At 40.2% G+C, this 6000-nt stretch overlaps 1 protein-coding gene across 1 annotated transcript in view; it reads right to left on the bottom strand.

The window, feature by feature from the left end:
• TMEM47 (transmembrane protein 47) overlaps positions 1 to 6000 on the bottom strand; it is a 134677-nt gene that overhangs the window by 100947 nt on the left and 27730 nt on the right. The window lies entirely within an intron of this gene.

The following is a 6000-nucleotide window of genomic DNA, read 5'->3' as shown; positions in this document are numbered from 1 at the left end:
TTTTGGCATGGTGGGATGGCAGCAGAAGTTTAAAGATGCATTTGATATAGCAGAAATAGCTGAGAAAAATCAAATTAATAATCTCAGCTGTCTGATACAGTAGGTTGGTGCCAATTTATAGCAATTTAACAGTTGGACCAATGACACGCACAGATTGAATACAATTATTCTTTGCAAACCAGGATAGTAATGTTACCTCTATTGAGTGAGCATATGTATTTTGATGTAAAAAAATAACACCAATTAAAATGAGGTTTCTTTTCCAAAAGAAAGCCTGACCCACCAAGAAACCAGTGAAATTTTCACAGTTCTTGAAATTCTGAAGGGAAAGTTTGATAATGGCATGTTGATTTACAGTTAAGAACAAAAATGGGACAGATGGAATGAGTGAGTCCTGATCAGGTGTCACAATTTTGAGAATTTCTTTCTCTTATGCACAGACCCCTAATTGTGGTATGCTATGCCCTCATATGTACACTTATTCTTGATAGAAGAGTAGCCTCATTTGCTAAGTAAGTGCTGTTAAAGATCATCAGTTAACAGAATAATATTCACATAAATCAACAGTCTTGCAGAGAAGCTGTCAAAAATTTAATCAAACAATGTATGTAGATTGCTCCAAAAGTAATGTTTCCTATTTATTTCCATGGAATCTACAACAGATACAAACAGACACACTAAGACCAGTCGAGAGAGGAAATTCTCAGTTACACTATAGGTGAGAATTTCACCATAGTCTCCACCATTCACTGTGCATTTTTGCCAGTGATAAACAAGAGCCATGCTTGGAAAAATCTGCACCAGTGAAGGTGATCTGCTATTGCTGTCATCAATACTGAAACACATCACCTACTGCCTCACTGTGCTCACATCCTCTGTTTGATCTTCATAAATGTTCAGCAAGTGTCAGTGAATTTCAATGGTTGCCTTTTTTTCTGCATGGCAGAGTTCCGTCACTTACCTTTGCTTCATAAGCACTTTCAGGTCAGACAATATTTTGTCAGACTGCCCCTCTGCTGCTGTCTGTCAGAAAGCAATTAAATGTAAGAGAATATTGGTGGGAACATTCAACCCGTACTGCCATACTACCAACATCCCCCTCTGATGTTGTGGACCAACTTAATAAAATAGGAGGCATTACTTTCAGAGCAGCCCTAGTAGTTATAAACAACTAGCTATTATCTTCAAGTAATTCAAAATAAACACAAATGAATCATTCTGTTGCAATTTCTATTTTAAAAATGTAGGCAAATGCTTATTGTGGTTGTTTATGTGGTTGATCTAATTAAGACTACAGAGGAACGTACATATGGGCTTAAATCAACTACTAACAAGGCTTGGTTAATGTGCTGTATTTATTGAAGCTATTTTGAAGGCTGGAGGCAGCAACTTTGCTGAGAGTGCCATGACACGAGGTTGTTTGCTTCTTGCTCTTCTTGGAAAGGGCAAGAGCTAACACAACACTCAAAAGTCAAGCTGTAAGTTGAAGAAAGATCTTTTCCATTAGCTCTTCTCCAGTAATATTCTATCTGCCCTTCTGAAGTGGGACCTCTCCCAGAAATCCACAGAATTGATCGCACAAATGGTGTCCCCTCAGAAAAGACACTTGTCTTGAAGAAAACAGGCTCCTGCCTCATGTATTCACAAACTGATTCTATTTCATAATAATCAGGAGCTGAAGATCTGTGCCAAGATCTCTATAATCCCAAATTTTTCAGAAAAGGCTCTGAGAATACCAGGAGATAGCAAGAGTGCAATCTACCCCTTTCTTCTCCTATTTCTCCCACTTGGACATAGCAGTTCTGCAAATGAAAGACTGGTTATCTAAGTTCCTGGTGTAAGCACACACAGCATGCATACTGATAGATCCACAATCTATATTTTTTTGATGTGAAAAAACATTGGTTTTGCTATCTCAAAGTTTTTCAACTTGAAAGTATGTGTGGAAAGTCTCCCTTTCTTTACGCTGTGAGATAGATAGGAAAAATTCAAGTTCAGAGACACCCCGCTATCTTTGATATTCCTGCCTAGTTCACAGAGAAATTTTCACATTATCTTATATTTTGCTTCCTTTCCATGCGGGGGGTGAAGGGGGGGTGGAGGGGTTGAGGGAAGCAAAAACAAAATAAACCCCACAATTATACTTTGAATCTCTTTTTAGGAAGAGTTTTTCTTAGCCTGTTATTTTCCTTATCTGTCCCTGCATCTGTTACTCTGAAACTAGAGTGAGAAGCATTACTCACGTACACAGGAACACTGTTATGTTTCTACATTCTGTTTCACCTCATTAGTCATGTGCCTTACAACTCAGCAGAATCCTAACCCGCATTCAACAGTGTGCAAGTCACTTTACTAAGTGTCTGCAGGATTTACTTCCCTGTACTAACGGTACTCATTTTCTTGTTACTCTGCTATGTGTTCGCTGGTGGGTTTCACCATTCACTGAATGCTTGTGTCCTCGGAGAATGAAAGGAACAGGAGTGTATTTGTGCCATCTACTAATGGACTAATTCAGATATGTAAAGGGCAGTTCAAAAGGTCAGAGTGCAGACAAGAAAGAAAAGTAAATTCTCACCTCGTAGTTGTTATTGGCAGTTTTAAATGTAATTGATTCCCATTCTAAATAACTTTGTCAGATGCATCATGCACTACATTTGCCTTTTGTTCTAGATTAACACGTACTTTGAAAATAGAAATTAATATATAAGTATCTTGTGTAGTTTTACCATGAGTTTTTTTTACTTCTCTGTTGCTAGCAGTTTTTTCCTGCTGTACCTTCACTTTAAAGAACCTAGTTACATGTTTTTGAATGCTCTGGATAAAGGATTGCCAGTCATTTCCCCTAGTTTGAAAGGGATGATGGATACATTCAAACATCTCGTAAAATTTTGAAAGTATAGCTGTTTTAGCCATGAATTTAGAAAACATTAGAGGAACTGTCAATTTTGAGAGTGATGCTTTTAGATACAAATGATTGTTCAGTATTTTAGGATAGAGGTTATTTGTTTTTTGTTGAAATTCTCATTCAGTCAGGCAGAACAAATGACAGCATTTTCAATGGCCAGTCCCATGATTTGCACTATTCAGTGTGCTTGGGATTTCAGGGACAGGGAGCAGAGCACAAGCTGTGGAAGGGAAAATTCTGGAAAGACATTGATTGAATCGCTGTGTGTGCACCCAGGTAGCATGCTGTGCTAAAGCAGATCTATGATTCAGTCGTTTCAGCAGAGTCTGTGTCATAAGTATGAGCCTGCGAGGATGAGCTTAGCTATTCCTCAATACATGAAAGATATTTTGAAAGCTGTTAGGGACTTCAGGGGACTTAATGGGAACAGCACAAAAGTCTGTTTGTGAAGAACTCATCAGCAGTTTTAAAAAAATGAGGAAGCACAATTTTCTCTTATTTTCCTGATTAGTTTAATTGAATGGATCATTTTGGTTGTTGAGTTGTAACTCTATATTACTGATCAGGAAAACTGCAAGTCTGTTAGCATTTTGTAAACATGGTTATCAGTGACAGAAATAACTAGGTAAGCAGAAAAAAGCTTTTGCTAGGTTAGGATGATTAACATTTGTTTTTCCTCAGGACTTGCAAGACGACATAGAATCACAGAATCCCAGCATCATAGAATAATGGAAAGACTCAGGTAGGAAGAGACCTTAAAGATCACTTACCTCCATCTCCCTGCCATTGGCAGAGCTGCCCCCCACCAGCTCAGGCTGCCCAGGGCCCCATCCAACCTGGCCTTGAGTGCCTCCAGGGAATGGGGCACCACAGCTTCTCTGGGCAGCTGTGCCAGCGCCTCACCGGCCTCTGAGGAAAGACTTTCTGCCTAACACCTAACCTAACCTAAATTCCCTTCCCTAAATTTCCCTTCCTTTAGCTTAAACGATTCCCTCTTGTCCTGTCATTACCAGATTATGTAAAAAGTTGCTCTCCCTCCTATTTTTATGCTCCCCTCAAGTACTAGAAGGCCACAATGAGGCCAGACTGAAGAAGCTCAGCTCTCTCAATCTTTCTCCATTGGAGAGGTGCTCCAGCCCTTTGATCACTTTTGTGGCCCTCCTCTGGACACATTCCAAGAGCTCTGCATCTTGTGCTGGGGGCCCCAGGCCTGGATACAGACTCCAGATGGGGCCTCAGAAGAGCAGAGTAGTGAGGGGCTATCCCCTTCCTTACCCTGCTGGCCCCTCCAATTCTGATGCAGCCCAGGACACAGTTGGCCTTCCACACTGCTGGCACACATCCATCCTTTTATCCATCCTTTTATCCACCAGGACCCCCAAATCCTTCTCCGCAGGGCTGCTCTCAAGAAGTTCTTCTGGTCTGTGTGCATATCTAGGATTGTCCTGACCCAAGTGCAACACCTTGCCCTTGGCCTTGTTGAACCTCATTAGGCTCACTTTTAAAGTTTTTCCAGGTACTTCTGGATCATGCCCCTTCCTTCTATTGTATCAACTGCACCACTCAGCTTGACATCATCAGAAAATTTGCTGAGGGAGCACTTGATCCCATTGTTTAGATTGTTGATAAAGATATTGAAGAGCACTGGTCCCAAGACAGGCCCCTGAGGGAACCTACTCATGGCTGGCATCCGCTCGGTCGTAGATCTGTTGACCACATGCCTCTGACTGTGATCATCCCACCAATTCTTTATGCATCAAAAAATCCACCCTTCAAATCCAATTGTCTCCATAATATAGAGACAAGGATGACATGTGGGACCATGGTGAAGGCCTTGTACAAATCCAGGTAGATGACATCATTTGCCCTTCCTTTGGCCACTGACGTTGTCACTCCATATATATCACATAAACCTATATAATATATAAGGAGAGGTTTTGTTTGTTTGTTTGTTTGTTTTTTAATCTCATTACAGCCCCAAATGCTGCATTTATCTAACATACATTTCAAGAATCAAAACAAATCTAGGTTCAAAGCTTTCAGCTCTCTTCTGAAATCACTTAGGAATCCAAGCTTTTGTGCATGTTATACAGGCTCTGGGCACCCCAGAGAAGTTGTGGATGCCCCACCCCTGGATGTGTTCAAGTCCAGGCTTGATGGGTTCCTGGGCAGTTTCATCTGGTGGTTGGCAACTCCGCCCATGGCAGGAGACTTGGAACTAGATAATCATTGAGGTGTCTTTCAACTCATGCCATTCTATGATTCTATAATCCTCTGATTCTGCGATTCTATGATTCTATTATACAATCAAGGACCATGTGTAAGCTTTTTTTTTTTTTTTTTTTTTTTCTTTCTCTCTCGTACGTACGTACGTACGTACGTTACGTTACGTTACGTTACGTACGTTACGTTACGTTACGTTAACGTTAACGTTAACGTTAACGTTAACGTTAACGTTAACGTTAACGTTAACGTTAACGTTAACGTTAACGTTAACGTTAACGTTAACGTTAACGTTAACGTTAACGTTAACGTTAACGTTAACGTTAACGTTAACGTTAGACGTTAACGTTAACGTTACGTTACGTTACGTTACGTACGTTACTACTACTACTACTACTACTACTTACTTACGTACTTACTTACGTTACTTACGTTACGTTACGTTAACGTTACGTTAACGTTAACGTTACGTTACGTTAACGTAACGTTAACGTAACGTTAACGTAACGTAACGTACGTAACGTAACGTAACGTAACGTAACGGTAACGTAAACGGTAACGTAACGGTAACGTAACGTACGTACGTACGTACGTACGTACGTACGTTACGTCTCGCTCTCGTCCCTGGGCTTACACATGGTCCTTGATTGTATAATAGAAAGGCAGATTTAGCAGCCTTTTTTTCCACAAGAAGAATGACTATCATTACTTTCAGGTTTATTATGATAGTTATTTCTGGTAGTAATTCCAGTACATTAAATGATATGAAACATAAACCAGTCCCATTATATTCCAGCAGTAGCTAATTTATGCAACAGATGGGAATGAGATCAAAGCAGTTCTTTCTATTTGACCAATTGAGTCACAGGGAA

Source organism: Meleagris gallopavo, chromosome 1 (assembly GCF_000146605.3).
Source record: "Meleagris gallopavo isolate NT-WF06-2002-E0010 breed Aviagen turkey brand Nicholas breeding stock chromosome 1, Turkey_5.1, whole genome shotgun sequence".
NCBI classification, from domain to species: Eukaryota; Metazoa; Chordata; class Aves; order Galliformes; family Phasianidae; genus Meleagris; species Meleagris gallopavo.
The sequence above is the reverse complement of the archived record's forward strand: the minus strand, read 5'-3'. Positions and strand labels throughout refer to the sequence as shown.